Source organism: Lepisosteus platostomus, chromosome 5 (genome assembly GCF_059453375.1).
Source record: "Lepisosteus platostomus isolate fLepPlt1 chromosome 5, fLepPlt1.hap1, whole genome shotgun sequence".
Classification (NCBI taxonomy): domain Eukaryota; kingdom Metazoa; phylum Chordata; class Actinopteri; order Semionotiformes; family Lepisosteidae; genus Lepisosteus; species Lepisosteus platostomus.
The window spans coordinates 25,451,770-25,469,781 of NC_142615.1; the positions used below are offsets into that span (position 1 = coordinate 25,451,770).

Here is an 18,012-nt window from a genome sequence, read left to right on the forward strand (position 1 = left end):
GACCACCACTGCATCACACATATTTCAGCGCTATATATTTCATGGATATTATGGAATATACTGGTACTGTTGGTATTGTAAGTGGCAAGTAGAGCTCATATTTTAGATTTTGTGTAGTTGCTAGCATTGAACTGTGTGTTGGATGCACATGAATATATTCATTATATGCCAGCGCACCTCACCGTGCCAGGCCACCACTGCGTCACACCACACAGCTGCCAGCGCACTTCACCGTGCCAGGCCACAACTGCCCCACACCACACAGCTGTCAGCGCACCTCACCGTGCCAAGCCACCACTGCGTCACATAGCTGCAAGCGCACCTCACCGTGCCAGGCCACCACTGCATCATACAGCTGCCAGGGCACCTCACCGTGTCAGGCCACCACTGCGTCACACATATTTCAGCGCCGTATATTTCATGGATATTATGGAATATAATGGATGGATATCTTAGTTATCTTTCTAGTTCACAGGTTTGCATGCATAATTTAATTTTGAAAGCCACTGAGACATCAGGTACTACTGTTGTATTTATGAGAAAGAAACAAAACAAAAAACATACTAACAACTGTGCCATCCTACTCCTTAGTTAATACATTTTATTATTCATAAACAGTTAACATTGTTAGCAAAATATTTTGAATTATATTTAACCCTATTTTTTCTTTAGTTTTGTATTTAACTTATTATATGATAGTCAGACTTAATGTATATTTGAACATTGAAAATATATTTTTACAAGATTTTACATTAAGCACTTAAAATTAATATGGTTAATAATAGTAAACTGTAACATGCTGTAACAAGATCGGTTAAACTGCGAAGAAAATGCTTTCAGAGAAAATGTTTCAGGTGTGAAGAACATAGATCTCCAATGCAATTTCAACCAAACCTGTTCCCACACACCCTGCCCCCACTACCATTAGAATATACACAAACATTTTAGCGTTTCATTCTGAGCAGAAGACCCTCACACCTGAAGAGTGCTGGCTGTGACGAATTAAACCGGTTTTACAGGTTTCAATCACAGACCATGTGACATGGGACTCAGTAAACTAACAAACAGCGCCACCAGATTTGATAATACCTAACCAAAATCCGCAATATGGAAACAGAACCTGTTTAATTGTTGATAGATGATGTACTCGTAACATTTTTTCAAGACGAACTACAACATTTAAAAAATGACTTTTATGTACTTGATATCTCTAATCAATCCACGGGTCCCAGCACAAAACGAAACTAAAACGAATACCGTTTCGCCCTTCTTATAAGTTGCTCAAAAGTAATTTGACCGTATGAAATGCAGAATATAAACCTAGAAACATATACGTGAGCAGTACTTAAGCACTGTAGTATCGGTGTTAAGACATACCTCTCAAATACTGTAAATCAAGTTAAAAATATCTCAAGACCGATTCTAGTCATAATGAAACCATGTTTCATGTATGTTTTCTTTTTCATCTTGAAATAACTCATTTCTAAATACCTTTTTCACTGTTAACATCTTGCAGCAACTCTGCCACAAAATATACACTCTGACAGTTCATCCTGCTACCAACATTAAATAAAACAAATCTTAAGATTTCTATATTTATGTCTTTATTTAGTGGTTTCATTAGTGACAAAGGCTAAACTTTCTTGGAAAAATGTATTTTATGTGCTGCGGAAAAAAATGACTTGCTTTAACAAAATATGTTTACAAATCCTTTCACCTGGCATTTTCGTAGTTAGAAATTATGGAACGCTCTGTTAAAAGCAAGGGAGTTTTTATGTCCATTGCAGTTCTTTTGCAACATTAATATAATTATATCATTATTAATTTCTTGAGATACGCGATTCCATATTATATTCCCTTTTAATCAAATTCTAAAAGTATGCTTGTTGACTCCGGTATCACGTTAGTTAAAGACTTCGAAGCTTACAATGTTTAGGGAGAAATGGAATACTGGTGTGTATTTTTTTCTTTAAAGTGCCGATTCCTGGAACACCCCTCTGAAGTGGTTCCATAAAATCTGGTATACGGAAAAGAAAGCGTTGATAAATACAAGTGTCTTTTAAAACACTCTTTGCTGTGCTCTTGAGGATCCTTGTTATATTTTAAGCTCTAGTTGAATGATAGGTGTCGCATTTTAAATCATTTTCGTAGTTAGAAATTATGAAACGCCCTGTTAAAAGCAAGGAAGTTTTTATGCCCGTTGAAGTAAAACAAAATGCCTGACAAAGTATGGCTTGGACAGATTCCAAGTGCTTGTACAAATGTGCTAAAGAAATTATACTTTGAGTATACAGCTTGTCCAAAGTCATCCATTATTAATACTATTAGTAATATCTTCAGTAAAGGCTTTGATGCATAAATATTTCTGATAAAGGTAGGTTGTGTACTTTTGTCCAACTGAGCAATCTTGCTTTCATAAAATATACCAACATTTTAATGACTGATGATTAACATGCTGTAATACACAGTTCAAAATTAAAGGCTCAAATGCTGTGCATGAGAGGTTAAGCTCCCCCTGGCGGTTTTACAAGGCGACGCCGGATAGTTAGTCACGTGACACACGTGAACTGCGTGATACCCCGGTGGGCGTGTCGCAGTATGCCGCGAAATACCTCACCCATTTTGAATGGCTGCATCTGTATAATAGACATCAAAGAAAGATTTTTATAGGTGTAGAAACTAGTAAATAAAGCCAATGATTTGTTTTAGAAATGTATTCTTAAAATATACAATTATTCACACCTTAACAATATGTAGTTCAAATTATACATTATATACAATATTGTATTCAAATGTCTAATCATTATAAAAAACACAACTAGTAAACTTCAGTTCCAAATTCTAGTAACATGGCAATATATATATATATTAATGACAAACACAAACTAATTACATGAACACGCTAATATTTAACTCAAAACCACATTTCGATTCAAATATAAATTTTTAAAATTTACAACTTCTTTATTTCCACGAAAATATTATTAATGTAGCACAAACGCTATGGTGATCCTCCTCTCGAGACTAATGAAATGTTTAATATGATCCCTCGAGAAAAAAAAGGAATCAATTTCCGCCTGGAATGATTGATGCCCCATCAAACATTTTGTAATATCCCTGGAAGTTTATACAGTAGAATCCTGGTTCTTGGCTTAAATTCAAGTTAATGAGACTAAGGAAACGAGTTGGAAACTTGATGTCGAAGTGGGATTTAAATCACCCATTTCACATTTTACTTCATTGGGCAGTATGGGCCAGAGAGCAATGCTACAGCGTCCCTTCGATAGCTCAGTTGGTAGAGCGGAGGACTGTAGTGGAGTCAACAGGGAATCCTTAGGTCACTGGTTCGATTCCGGCTCGAAGGAAGGTGCTTTTCATGTAATTTAATAAAAGAGTTAAAAAAGCGAATCTGTTTTATTCAGACATTGATCAAAAGCTCAATAATCGACTAAGCAAAGGCTCCTGTTCCGAATTCAGCCCACGTCTGATTGTCTTGTTTTGGCCAAGATCTGATCTTTGAATTAAGCGACTACACTGTCTGCTTTGTAATTCAAAAATACATACAAATGTCAAGTTTTTTGTAGATATAAAGGTGTTCTCTGTTTTCAAAGGATAGGTACTTAATTGGCACAATGATTTGGTATTGATTTTGTATCGTTGTATTATAAAGTTTGTGCTTTCTGTGTTTTTATCGTATTGTGAACTTATTTTTTAAACAAATGCTTACAAAGGCAAACACGGCACACATCTGTTTATACCAGTGGTGAATTGTACATTTTTATTAAGTACAAGCTACTGTGCACTTCTGGGAGTATAACAGGTTCGATATAAAGTGGCAAAAATATAAAAGGGGAAAATACCCCAGACTGCGTGTAAAGCCCTCGTTGTGACTGTTTTAGATTAAAATGGCGTACTGTGCACGAATTGTTGCAGAAACACAATCTGATATTTTGATAGTTATTATTTTAATAATTTGATCAAATTGAGGCCCAGGATCCAAATCTTCAGTTTTGATTTTTTTAAGTGATATCTTTCCTTCCTGTCGTGGAAGTCACACGATGTGAGCAATTGTTTTTTTTACGTTACGATCCAAAGAGCCTCAGACTCACTGTAACCAAACCAGGATGGATTCTGCTGGGAGCGTCTTACTGCTCCGGCAATTACTTTGACGAAAGACAGACCACTTGTGCGCTTTTAACCTTCTCGCAGCTACGGGCGAGACTGACGCTCGCGGTATGAAGGCACCCGCTGGTATACCTTCTCTAACTTTCACAATCGCGACAGACTTCGCTTATTAAAAAAAAACGTAGATATAGCCCTGAAAAAAGCATTAGCTTTATCAGTTTTTACATTAATCTATTTTGAATCAAAGTTTGATATTTTTTTTATTTTTTATTGCATTTTACATTACAATAATAATAATCATCATCATCATCATTATTATTGCGTACACTTATATAGCGCTGTTCTGGATACTCCACTCAATGCGCTTTACAGGTAATGGGGACTCCCCTCCACCACCACCATTCTCCTGAATGATCACAGAGACTCAGGACCTCGGTTTAATGTCTCAGCCGAAGGACGGCACCTGTTTACAGTTTAGTGTCCCCGTCATTGTACTGGGGTATCAGGACCCGCATGGACCGCAGGGTGTGCGCCCAGCGACAGAAACCAGACGTGTGTCGGGCTCGGCTGCGAGCAGGACAATGACGTCATGGGGACAAAGTAGAGGAAATCAAAACGGTTCTATAAAAGACCTGTGTCAGCTGTTGGTTTGCAGTCTGGGCTCTAAATCCTCCGATCCGATTTTAAATCTATCTAATACCTGAGCTGCGGCTTCTTCCGAGTATTTATTCGTATACTTATTATGTGTAAATGTATAGATGAAACCTTTCATATATTGTTCAGTTTAAATCAAAATGCTTTACTGATACAAGAGAGAAGTATGAAAGATGTGACAAATTTGTGATTTCTTGGAACAAAACGGTTTTTATTTGCATTCGAAATGAAGCGGATTTTTAGCGCGACACCCAAACCCTTTGTCTTTTTTAGAGTGATTTTTAAACAGACATAAATGTAGAAAATGTGTTTTTTTTAGTACTGCAATAGCAGGGTCAGTGGCGTAATGAATAACGCGTCAGGCCTCGCGTCGGAAAATTATAGGTTGGCCTGCCGTCTGGCTTGTTGCGTTTATACCACTTACATTCTTTTATATAAATGAACTCCACCTGAAAGCTATAGAAAACACTTTGGGTAAGTTGTCTGCAGCCTCATGTGAATTTTGACAACTTACCCAAAACACTGTACTGTCTGGAGATCAGCTCCAGCTCTGAACTCAATTGCAATGAAAAACCATGCGTAACAAAACTGGAGAACAGCTGAACTTGTGCTCAGTTCGGTGATGAGGGTTCAGAACTGTCCTTGTTGTAATTAGCACGAACTGCACAGGCTCTGAATCAGACCATGTCAATTAGTCTGATCCGTGTAGGACATGTTAATGTAGAATTATTAATAGGTTTATTAGTTAGTTAGTTCAGGTTTACCCACCTGAACTAATGTAGAATTATTACTTGGTCTGTCTCTTGTTTGTATATAAATGAATGTCTCTGACAACTTAATGTTAGTTTAACGATGTAGGTCAGGCGTTGACATATGCACGAGTATACGAAATGTCTCACTCCTGATTCAACTCATGTTCTATAGGAGATTGGCGATTCCTTCTGTTTCTCGTACAACCATATCAGAACAGAAGCCCGTGTCACCCAGCTGTGATTCAAGATCGACTCGCATCTTTATCCCTTTTTTGTTCGTGATCATTATTTTCTTTAGTTATGATCAATATTGAACTTTTTCGAAATTAAATGACAATAATCAAACATGCAGGCAGATTTTTGAAAAGTATTCGGAATTGACAGGGTGCCCCTTTGGAACAGTCGTCAGAAAATGTGAGAAAATGAAAGTTATGTAATCTCTCCCACAAGCATTGAAGATTGGAATCTGAGTGTAAAAAAGCTACCCGTCTCCCAATGATAGGCAGGGATACACACCATGACTCGAATAGTCTCAGCGAACGTTAACACCTATGATATTACGAGTGCTTTGCACGTGTCGAATTTCAAGAAGGAACTACTACAACAGTTGTGGACATAATTCAATACCACCGGCAAAGTCCAATGCCGGCAACGTCTGCGAAAATAATGTTCACTCATGGAATTTGGTCTTTGAATGGCTGGCGGGAAAATTCATTTATACTCCTGTTGCACCCTCAGCTGAAACATGTTAAAATAACAACGCAGATTTGTTGGAGAACCTGACAAGAATTATTGGGTTAGCACTGTATGTATTCTTGTATATTTACTTTAATTTTAATATAAATGTAACATGCATGCTGTATAATCTATTGTAATTTTAAAATATGTTAGCTGAGGATGCGAGGGGGGCTATTATACCTTGTGAAACACGCAAGGAACTGTAAAAAAGGCTGGTATTTGAATAAAATTGGCGATCACAAGAAAACCACAATTTATGTGGTATTATCATCAATATCCTTCAAAATCTACGTTCAAATGAAGGATTTGAAGAAACTATGAAAAAAGCAATAGTAGCAGCAGAGGATTTTGATTTTTGCTCTTCAAGTCAGTAGATCGACGTAGAGTTGCGCCCCTACGAACAGCACAAAGGATGAAACCCACCTCCTTCGTTATTGCTATGTTTGTGCCGGTGAAAGTAGCGTTTGTGCTATTGAAAGCATCTTGGAAGATGAAGGTGCAGTCACTTCCACATGTCATGATATCATTAGATCCGACGACAAGAGTTGAAGCCTCCGGCATTTTCCAAGCCAGCAATGTGAGGAAGATGGAACTGGTGGAAGGTAGCGTGGCCGAGCGGTCTAAGGCGCTGGATTTAGGCTCCAGTCTCTCTGGGGGCGTGGGTTCGAATCCCACCGCTGCCAAATGTTATTGTTTTAAGACCTGCAATACGATCAGTAAAAGCGCTTTTTGTTAGGCTGCGGGAGGTGTTTAGAGATAGACTTTCTAAAAGACAGGCTTAACATCAAGGCAGAAAAAATATTTTGTTTTCTCAACAGAAATTCTCTTTGGCACGTTCAGCTTTATGTAGGGAACAACATCTGCCGAGATCACTTTTGAGGCAGTGCACATGATAGTGTACCAGCAAGTACATTTAATATTGGCTGTGGTGGTGAGCTGCTTTTGTCTGTGAAACTTTTAATTCTTCACGCCGAATCGTTGGAAGGGGTAAAGCTTATTAAATCTTTGAACATAGCGCTCCATCAGAAGTACTTTGTTCGTGATCAAAAGAGATCAGAGGATTCACTTCATGAATTCACATAGCATACCTTACAGGAAAGATTTAAAAGGGGAATTGATTGTGCTTCCTGATGTTGTTCCTGTGGTTTCTTTGGATACAAAGGTGAATGTTCTTTGACATTCTGCTAGAGTATCCACTGGGTGGGTTTTATCGATTAGCTCGGATAGGTCATCAGTGCTCCGTCTCCGGAAAATAATCAGCACTGTTTTTTCCTGTGCTGTCTTTTAAAACATATAAGATCACGAGTTTACAGATTTCTCCAAATAACAACTATACATTTTAACCCAGCGGTTAGCATTCCTTCAATCCAATAGTTTTACTCTGGGTTAAAAGCAGCGCAATATACAGAGAGATGATATTCAAATATTTCAACGTTCTGTTGGATTACCTGTATGGAGATATCGCTCAGAATTCCTAATATGATTTTGAGTTCAGTTTTGCTTCACTACTTTCAGAGTCTTTTATTGACCTTGCTGAAGCAGAGAAGTGACATAATCACAAATGCGACCTACCTGTGCTGCTGTTTCTGGTTAATAATTATTATTGTGAGGAAAAAAAAACAGCTCCTTGCATTAAGAGCAAGAGCAACCAACGCGCTCTCTTGTTGAGTTGGGTTTTTTCCGTGGTGCTCTTCCTCAGATGCAAAGTTATTTGGCGAGCAAGGATCTCTGAGAAGGAGCCTGAATCCTTCAAAATACTACGGAAGGAATCAAATTTATACGTTTCTTTGGATCGAGAAGATGATCATTATGAGACTCAAAACATGCCTGTCTTTTCTTTTTTCGAGGACAAATGAATTATTGAGGTGTAAAAAAGGGTTCAAAACCAAAATCACCTGCTATTGCTGCTGTTTCTTCAAATCCTTCAACTGATCATCGATATCGAGGAATAATATATAGTTTCTTCAAATCCTTCAACTGATCATCGACATAGAGAAATAATATTATACAAATTGTGGTTTTCTTTTAATTGCCAATTTGACTGTAATTACATCTTCGTTTACAGATGTCTTGCATGTATCACAAGGTATAATAGTCGTTGTGCGTCCTCAGTTAAAATGTTTTAAAAAGTACAACATTTATGGTTACATCCATATTAAAATGAAGGTAAATATAACAAGATATTAAAATACAATTGTATAGTCCTAACTTAATAATGCCTCTGAAGTTTTCCAACAAATCCGAACTGTAATTTTGAAATATTATAGCTGAGAATGAAAAGAGAGTACAAAGATCAAATTCAATGAGTGAAAATGCACCAGTAGTTCTCTAAACTGAGTTTCTTCCCTGAAATGACTTGCTTGCGAAGCACCAAGCAGCCTTGAACGGTTCGCGGAAATCAAATATACAGTACAGATGGATTCAGAGTGTGCTTTCCAACTTTTGTGCAACATTTTCCTTTGATAGGGCAGAGTTGTCTTCACAATCTGGGTTAAATAAAAAGGTGTGACATCAGTGTTAAACAGCTTTCCTTCTTGGGGAACAATGGTTGTGTTCCATATTTCTAACTATTTTGGTTTCAAGATCGCAATTTAGTGTGAAACGTAAAAGCCAGCTGGATAAGCTTGATTAATTTCCCTCACGGGATCAATAAAGTATCTATCTATAAATCTCTTACATGTCATTTACAATGGCCTTTCAACTAATAGCCCGTGCAGGGATCAAACCCCAGCTGTTGGTACGAGTTGCATAAGACCCTGTAACGCGCAGATAAGAAACTAACCTCTGCTTCTTCATTATATACACAGTGAGCTATATATGCGAGCTTACTGCCCCCTGCGGGCTCTGTATTTGATTGCGGTGGAGACCAGCCGTGGAGATAAAGTGAGACGGGTGTGTACATTAAAAGGCTCATAGTGTCCCTGGGAGGGCTCAAACCACCACCCTTTTTGTTAACAACCGAGCCACAAAGACTCATGTACAGCTTAACACTCCTCGGTCTCAGTGAAAGTGATACACTAAAATTTCAGGAGATTAATTTGTTTTTAAAGGAAAATCACCAACAGTGGCCGAGATCTACTGGAGTTTTTCATTCTATACTGCGATTTCTGTAGGGTACTCTGTGAAAATACGAGTTTTGACGAGAAGGGATGGACATATAAGGTCAGAAGGCTTGGGGAATTGAACTTTAAGGTGAAGACTGCGGGTTCAGTAGCAGCAAAACCTGATCAGTATCAGTTGACTCTGATATACTTTGAAAATGAACTTGGAGATTTAGAGTCAGACGTGCTACCGTTGCACCATGGGGTACTTAATTAAAAAAAATAGAAAAACAGTCAGTGTTCCTGGATCTGTTATTGAGAACAACACCTGCACTTCAGCTGCGCAGGAAGAATAAAATGTGGTCTGGGATGAAGAGACTCTCTTCAGAAGAGCGGCGCTCCTCACAGGAGGAAAAAAAATCTTTTTTTTGTGAAGCTGATTTGTCTCCTTTGGGGAATTCAAATTAGCTGGAAGTTGTGACCTTGTGGTGCAAAGGTAGCGTGTCTGACTAAAGATCAGAAGGCTGCGTGTTCAAATCACGTTGAGGTCTGCTTTTAGTTTTTCAGGTTCTGCTCGTCCTGAACACAGAATTCACACCATGCAGTTGAGTTCTATCTGTACACCACATAGATAATCTAAACAAAATAGAGCCCTACTGGACATACAGTTAGGATCTCACACAGCGAATACCCTTGAACACAAGAGAGAAGGCACAGTTCACATCTGCGAAACATCACATCCGTCTTTAGAGACAGCTACATCAGAGAATGGAATCCCGGAAGTTTCAAATAACTTCTTTTAATACAGGTTCAAGCAAACCTGAAAGTTATGGAGTTTCCGGACATTTTTTTTTATTAAAAAGTGTCTGAAGCCTGAAAATGTAATTTGAAAAAAAAACGCTATTGGACATTAGCAGGTATTTTTTGTAACAATTTGCTATTTCATGCTGGAAAACAAAGGAAACAGACCCAATGTTTGCTTTCAGGTGCGGTTCATTACATAATAGACATCTATTACTGAGGAGCTTGAATAAAATTTACACGAGCCAGGTAGAAGTCGGACCTACAATCTTGTGATCCAAAATCAGAAGAACCTTGTCGCCCTTGGGAGATGTCAAACGCATTGGACATGAAAAATGCCAGATAAAAGTCAGTTCTCTTCGTTTCTCAGTGTCGGGGCTGCTACTGTATGTAAAAGAGGCAAATTGCTCTGAGCGCAGGCTCAGCGCTTACTGAACGCAGATGTCTCAGAGCGGTGTGTCCAAGTGGCTGTAAAAGGTGATGGTGGTCCTGTCACCGTAGCTTATTTGGTTAAAGAGCCTCTTTATTGAACAAAAGAACTGTGATTCAAATCCCAGCCGTGTCTTTCTTCCTATCTTGTAGTACAGAACGTACCATTTTGGGCACTCACAAAGGGCTTGATTCCATTAAATGCATGTGTTCATTTCCTTTCTGGAAAACTTGTTTTTGATGAAATTCACACAGCTTGCGAAACATGAAATTCAGTTCTTGGTTATCAGTGCAGAAGAAATATTACCGGCTGGCAAAATAAACGGGAAGAGTTTTTTTTTTTGATTCGAGAAGAGACTCCACCAGTCAGTCTCTGTGACGCAATCGGTTACCGTGTTTAGCTATTAACCGATAGGTTGGTGGTTCAAGTCCACCCAGGGATGGGTTTCTTCTGTGATGTAAACATTGTTTTCACATAGGTCGATTGGATTTCTCAGCTAAACCATAGCCATTTTAATATTTGTAGGAAATGTGACTGTTCAACACTTGTCAAAAATGTCCAATAATGCCCAACATCGCAACTCCCCAGAAAACCATATTCACCCAAGAAAAATGATCGTTGAATCGTCATTTATACTCCCGTCACATCCTCTGCTGAAATATTTTAAAAATACAATGCAGATTTGTTTGAGAACTTGACAAGCATTGTTTTGTTAGCACTGTGCAGTTGGATTTTGATATTTGGACATATTTACCTTAATTTTAAACTGTAAATACTGTACAATCTATTGTAATTGTGTTGTAATATTAAAATATGTTAGCTGAGGATGCAAAGGGGTGAAAGGGAAAGGTCAGAGGGTATAGTAACAACAAGGTTAGGATTGGTGGAGGTGGTAGGGGTGTTGATGGTTTTTCTCTGTAGAGGATGATTGAGTTTTTTATCCTTCTCTGAAGTGAGAAACTGGAAGAGTGCAGTTGAGAGATCTGATGAGGTTAGTTATAAAAGGAAGTTGATGTGGAGCTGTTAGCCGTAAGAATTCCTTAATGTCTTTGATGTTGTCATCAAAGATAAACTGCAGTAAGCAAAGATAAAAAGAAAATTATCTGTGCATACTGCCCTGTCTTTCTAACACCTGAAGAAGGCTCCACGGCCAACACGTCGTGTTTCCTTTCTTCTCTTTTCAGCATGGAATAACCCTTTACTTGTTCCTTTGCAGCCTACGCATGCTGACGCAGCTACTCACCTGATATTTAACATTCCTATAATCACAACTATGAATGTCCAATGTGGGTATTTTTTCCATGATTATTTATTCTATCATTGAAGCATATTTTATGTCATACCGAAGTGTCATAATCACCGATTTTTTTTTTCATTTAGAAAGTCAGAAAATGATAAATCACTATGAATTGCATTTAGCCTGTTCTGATCTAGAGTTTCTATATACTTGAACATGCCATGTTCACAATGTCACAACTCAGAAATGCAACATTGAAGTGTTGTAATTACCAATGTACATAGTGTTGGAACATTGAGATGTTTTGGTAATGAGGAAGGAGGGACATGCCATGTTCACAGGGTCATATTTGAAAAAATGGCACTGTAAAATTTCCTAAAGTTCAGGATTTTGATAGTCTGTTCCATTGTCTCTCACACCTCAGTGTCAGAATTTTTAGATGTTTTTATAACCAGGGGGTAGGTTTATAGCAAGAAGCAGGAAGTGCCATCTCCTGTTGCTCATCCTCGGTTAACCATATATTCTCATATGCCATGTTCTAAATGTCCCATTTATATTAAAAAGTTCTTGTAAAATGCAAGATTTTAAGACTTTTTATGATCAGAAGGCAAGGTCGTGGTAAATATGCAGAAAGTGCCTGTGAACTTATGTTTTGCCTTTGTCTTATTTACTTATTGTGTTTGTGTTATTGTGAGTTTTGAAAATTGGTTTACAATTTTCTGAAATGTGTTTCACACAAAAATGTTATTTGGATAGTCACTACTTACATATTCCCATTTACTGAGGATAAATACAGTAATCCATCCTGATTAGTACTTTTAAAAATTACTGTAAAGAGCCATCTAAAGGCGAAAGGCGGCATAACAACACAGCAGCAGCATTAAAGGCAGAAGAAGAAGCTGGCGAATAAGAAGCCAGCTTCAGCCTCGTTAATGCAATACCATTGGGTGAGGTGGAAAAATATTTCTTGCTCTGAATCCTAACATTTTTATAGGAGGTGTTCTAGTACTTCTTGCCTCAGATAAAATTGCCAATACACTTAATTTCTACTCCATCAATATCAGCAGCGTTATCGGTACTGAGTCCTAAATGTACGTCCTGTCATCATATAAAATGTCAAAAGTTTCGACTGCATTCAACTGATCAAATTTCTCTTCGATGACAGTTATAATTTTATCCAAAATACATCCGAAACAAATTTGCACTGTTTTTTTTTTTAATCCAGAAGAGCATCATCATGAGACTCAAAACATACCTGTTTTTTCTTCTTTCCAGGAGGAAGGATTGTTCAGATTCAAACATTGGTCCAAAATCAATGAACTCTCCTATCGCTGTTGCTTCTTTAAATCCTTCATTTGAACGTCGACATTGAGGGATGATATCGTACAAATTGTGGTTTTCTTTTAAAGCAAATTATATTAAAATATGAGCCTCTGTTATAGTTGTCTTGGAAGTTTCGGAAGGTATAATAGACCCCCTTGTGCCCTCAGCTAAAATATGATAAAATACAACAAAATGTATTTACATAGAACAGCATTTATGGTTATATGTATATTACAATTAAGATAAATATACAAAAGTATTAAAATACAAATGTACAGTCCTAGCATAATCATGCTGTACAACTGTCTTTTTTGCTTGTCAAGTTCTCCAACAAATCTGTGTCGTAATTTTAAATATTCTAACTAAGGATGCATCGAGAGCATAAATGAATTCTTCTGCTAGCCGTTCGAAGATCAAAGTCCTTGGCTGAATATGATGTCCTTGAATGTTGGTCATTATTGGCCATTCCCAGTGATATTGACTTACATACTTAATTGTTTAACAAAAACATTCACATTTCTTGCAAATATCAAGTGGGTTAAGGTTTTGCTAAGAAATCTGAATAAGTAGAGATGAGGTTTACATTGCAATAATGAGAAGTGCATTTCTGGGTGGGCTCAAACCACTAACCTTTAAATTAACAGAGACTCACGTGTGTCCCTTTTCTCCATTTGCAAGCTTAAAAAAAAGAAAATAATGCTTTTTTCTTACCAGCCTGCGATATACAAGGCAAGATTTGTATTTCATCTTTAACAAGCTGTATGAATTTCATGAAAAGCAAGTTGTTCCAGAAAGAAAATGAAAACTTGCGTTAAACAAAATCAAGCTGTACGTAATCATTCATAGTGATACATTTTGTAAGACAAGACAGGAAGAAAAGCACTGCTGGGATTTAAGCATCTCCTGTTTAAGAGGAAAGCATGTTAACCAAATCAGCCAAAGTGCCCTCAGTGTATCAACACCATGTCTGAGTCAGTGAGCCTGCATAATGAGGGGGAAGAGACTGACTTCTGTGATGCAGTATCGACAGATACTAACCTTCTGTCCAACTGTTCTCTGCTGCATTCTGGATTAGCAGGTAAATATTGGTTTCCATGCGTGTGTAGGGGTTTTGAGTATTTACTGGGACAATTATTAATTGTAGCAGTAAGTCACAAAATGATTCTTTGATGGCTATTAGAAAACCGACTTTGCGGGTTAACTCATTAACGCACACACACAGATACTAATACACTTATTAATACATAAAATGTGCATATAAACATAACATATCTTAAGAGTGTGGGTTAGCAGAATACAAAAGGTATATATTAAATCATGAAGAGTTCCAAACCAAGAGGGATATACATTCAGTATACCATTCATTTAGACTGTTTCGTAAATGAACTGGGATTACAACTTCTACACTAGATACTCAAAAGCAAGTACATCACTCATAGGTATTAGATTGATATCAATTGTGGTTGAGGTAACAATTGAATTCTTGAGCTGTAATGCAGAATGTTGAATACTCATCCGATCTGTGTGGATTCCGATCTCCCGCGGACATAAAGAAGCAGTGGCAGGCTGTTGTTGTGTACAATCGGCACTCTCTGGCTCGGTGCCAGGCAGTGGCCGGTGCGGCTGGTGAGAAGGAGAGGAGGGAGAGATTCCTGTTGCGATGCGCTGCTGATGCTCTTTGAAGACCGGCTAGTTAGTGTTGGCTGAAACTAGCAGAGCTTGTGCACATGGAAAGTGACTACGGGTCCAAGCCAGTCACACTCTTTAGATGGGAAGAAGACTAGTTCGTTCCCGATGTAGCGCTAGTCCTGAATCCTGAGATTCAGCTGTCGACAGTTCCAACCGTAGTTCACTCGTTGATCAGGTTAGCTTTGAAGGTGGAGTACCCGCGGTTCACGGGGCTTGCTGCTGGGCTAACCTCGGGCGGATCCTTTGGTTATGCGTGGGCAACCTCCGTTCTCGACTCTTAAAACAAAGTTAAGTCCTGGCACTCGGACACACTGGCCGTCACGTGATTGTCCGAGCTGAGTCTGAGAACGTCCTGGAGGGGCACCTTCTGGGCATCGTGCTGCCTGTTTTATCTGGAGGAACTACGGTAGTTCAGTGGCTTAAAGTTGTTAAAAAACAAGGTAAGTCTGTGGTGTAATCAACTAGGTCTTGCAAACATACTTAACCTCTTCCAGCTACCAACATTACAAATGCTGTTTACACATTAGATGGTTATTTTTGGCTTCTGATATTATGGTGGATAAAGAGCCCTGGAATCTTTGTAGAAGGACAAAAGAAGGAAAGAAAGGGCAGTGTAACCATGGCCAAGAGAAGGGAAATGTTGGGGAGAGCTTTTTTCACTTTTTATCATTGTTTTTCCAGCCCAACAAAGATCAACATATATGAGCAGGCGTCCTGTGCCAAATCCAATCTGCCTTCCTTCCAATCATACAGGAATGTGAGTGAATTAAATATTGACATATGAAAATACACAAAAATATGCAATCACACTGTAGTGTGCTTTCTGAAGGCACCAGTTCTGTAGGGTTTGGGCATTTACTGGGACAATTATTAATTGTAGCAGTAAATCACAAAATTGATTCTTTTGATGGCTTTAAAATCCAACCATGTGACATAACTCAAACAACGCACACACACAGGTACTAATACACGAGGATACATTTATTAATACATAGAATATGCATATAAACCTAACAGATCTTATCGAGAGGGTTATCAGAATACAAAAGGTATATATTCAATCAGTTACAAAGTGTTACACATATCAAAAGGACATACGTTCAATGTATCATTCATTTAGACCGTTTCGTAAATGAACTTGGTTATAACTTCTACATTAGATACTCAAAACAAGTACATAACTCTTAGGAATTAAATTGATATCAACTGGTTGGGATAACAATTGAATTCTCGAGCAGTAATGCAGTGAAGTTGAATACTCATCCAATCTCTGGGGATTCAGATATCCTGCGGACTCAAAGAAACAGTTGCAGGCTGTTGCTGTCCAATCCGCGCTCTCTGGCTCGGTGCCAGGCTGTGCTGTGCGGCTTGCGACGGTGCGCTGCTGATGCTCACTGACCGGCTAGTTAGTGTTGGCTTTAACTAGCAAAGTTTGCGCACAGGAGAAAAGATGACTGTGGGTCCCAGCAAGTCAGGAAGAAGACCAGTTCGTTCCTGATGAAGCGCTAGTTCTGAATAGTGATTCAGCTGTCCACAGTTCCAACCTGTTCACGAGGCCTGCTACTGGTGCTAACCTTGGGTGGATCCTCTGGTTACTCTCTGGCAACCTCCGCTCTAGACTCTTAGAACAAAGGAAAGTTCTGGCACTCGGACACACTGGCCGTTCCGTGGTTGTCTGGGCTGAGTCTCAGGATGGTCAGGAGGCGCTCTGCGAGAATGTCCTGCCCTTGGGAGCCTTCTGCTCCTGGGCCGTCCTGCCCTGGAATTCTCCTTCGAATTCCCTTTAGAAAAGTCCACAGAATTCTCCTGAATCTTACTACAGGCTCTCTGTGTTTCTTGTTTTTACCTGGAGGAACTTCAGCTCGTTGATTGGTGAAAGTTCCATGGGCATCAGAGTCCCACGTGGGTTACTTGGCCCTACCAGTCCCTGATTGGTTGATCAAGGTGAGATATGAGTCATTTACTCCTGACACCTAGGAATGCAGTCCAGATGTCCATCTGGCACTCCCTAGACAGATAGGCACCAATGGATGACCATTGATCATGATAGCCAGGCTTAGCTAAGTGCATCCCCCTTTGGGAGCTGTCCCTTATCAAAGGAAACCTTAAATCAGCCTGCATGAATAGTTTCTCTGTGGCTGCACCACAGAGATGAACAGAGATGGGGCCTCATTTGGGAAGGCTCAGAACACTTAATTCTTTCTTATTAATAAGCCTCGCTGCTACAACACATATGCAGTTTGAGCAAACATAAGACAATAACCAAGTACCACAAACTACCAGGCATCTAGTATCATTAGCAGTTCAGGTGGGGAGCTGCATCACCATGTGTAGGCTGCAAAGGAACAAGTAATAGGTCTATTCCATGCTTAAAAGAAAAGAAAGAAAACACAACATTTCAGCCGTGGAGCCCTCACACCTGAAGAAGGCTCCACAGCTGAAACGTTGTGTTTTCTTTCTTCTCTTTTCATCTAGTGTCATTAGCCTTTTAACAGTTCCTGTCAAAATAAAATAGAAATGGATAACATTCTAGAGAGAGTTTGAAATACCAAGGTACAATTTAAAACATATCTCTTCCACTACAACCACAATATTTTGGAGAGATCGTTGAACCTCACTGTTCTGACATGTCCGTTAGCCTCCGTCCTGCTTCAGCAATGAATGTGGCGGGGCACATTCTGAGGGAGATGAGGTCAATCATGTGGCAGGAAAACCACGCTATGCTTTTTTTTGAGATCCTGAAAAGGACAGAAGGGCCATGTATATGTGTGCAGCTGGATATGTAATTACAGGTGGCGTAGCAGATTCTGCTGAAGCCCCACTGCCTGGTGTGGACGGTAGCTGTGTATATTGCAGCAGAATTGTGCATGTGAGATCAAGGGGGCATGTCATGTGTTTCAGCACTTCACTCTCTTCAGTACCACATGATTCCCTGAGTTCGTTGGATGACCTGTGGACCGATCTTTCACGATGAAGAATTCCTTAAGAAGAATAGATCTCGGCCCACCATCCCAATGCCTCCGTCTCAAAACAGCAACCTCCCACTGCCCTTAGTCTGCAAGGCAGTCCTTTCAAATGCGATGACAACGCCTAGACCTTCGTTGCCTTTTGTACGAGCTGAACTTTTGTGCTCATCAATTCAACGCTCTTTCCATCAACTCATCTTGTCTTTTGACGCTTCGTGTTTTGCGCTCCTTTGACTATTGGCATATCGGGTGACTG

The 18,012-nt window shown here is 39.1% G+C and overlaps 3 non-coding genes across 3 annotated transcripts; all 3 read left to right on the forward strand.

The window, feature by feature from the left end:
• Nucleotides 1-3,277: 3,277 nt before the first annotated feature.
• Nucleotides 3,278-3,365, forward strand: trnay-gua (transfer RNA tyrosine (anticodon GUA)). Its single transcript is given in 2 exon segments — nt 3,278-3,314; nt 3,330-3,365. It is a non-coding gene; the product is annotated as a tRNA-Tyr (tRNA).
• A 3,505-nt stretch (nt 3,366-6,870) lies between these two features.
• On the forward strand, nt 6,871-6,952 carry trnal-uag (transfer RNA leucine (anticodon UAG)). The gene has a single exon. It is a non-coding gene; the product is annotated as a tRNA-Leu (tRNA).
• Nucleotides 6,953-9,789: 2,837 nt separating this feature from the next.
• On the forward strand, nt 9,790-9,861 carry trnaf-aaa (transfer RNA phenylalanine (anticodon AAA)). Its single transcript has one exon. It is a non-coding gene; the product is annotated as a tRNA-Phe (tRNA).
• Nucleotides 9,862-18,012: the final 8,151 nt, after the last annotated feature.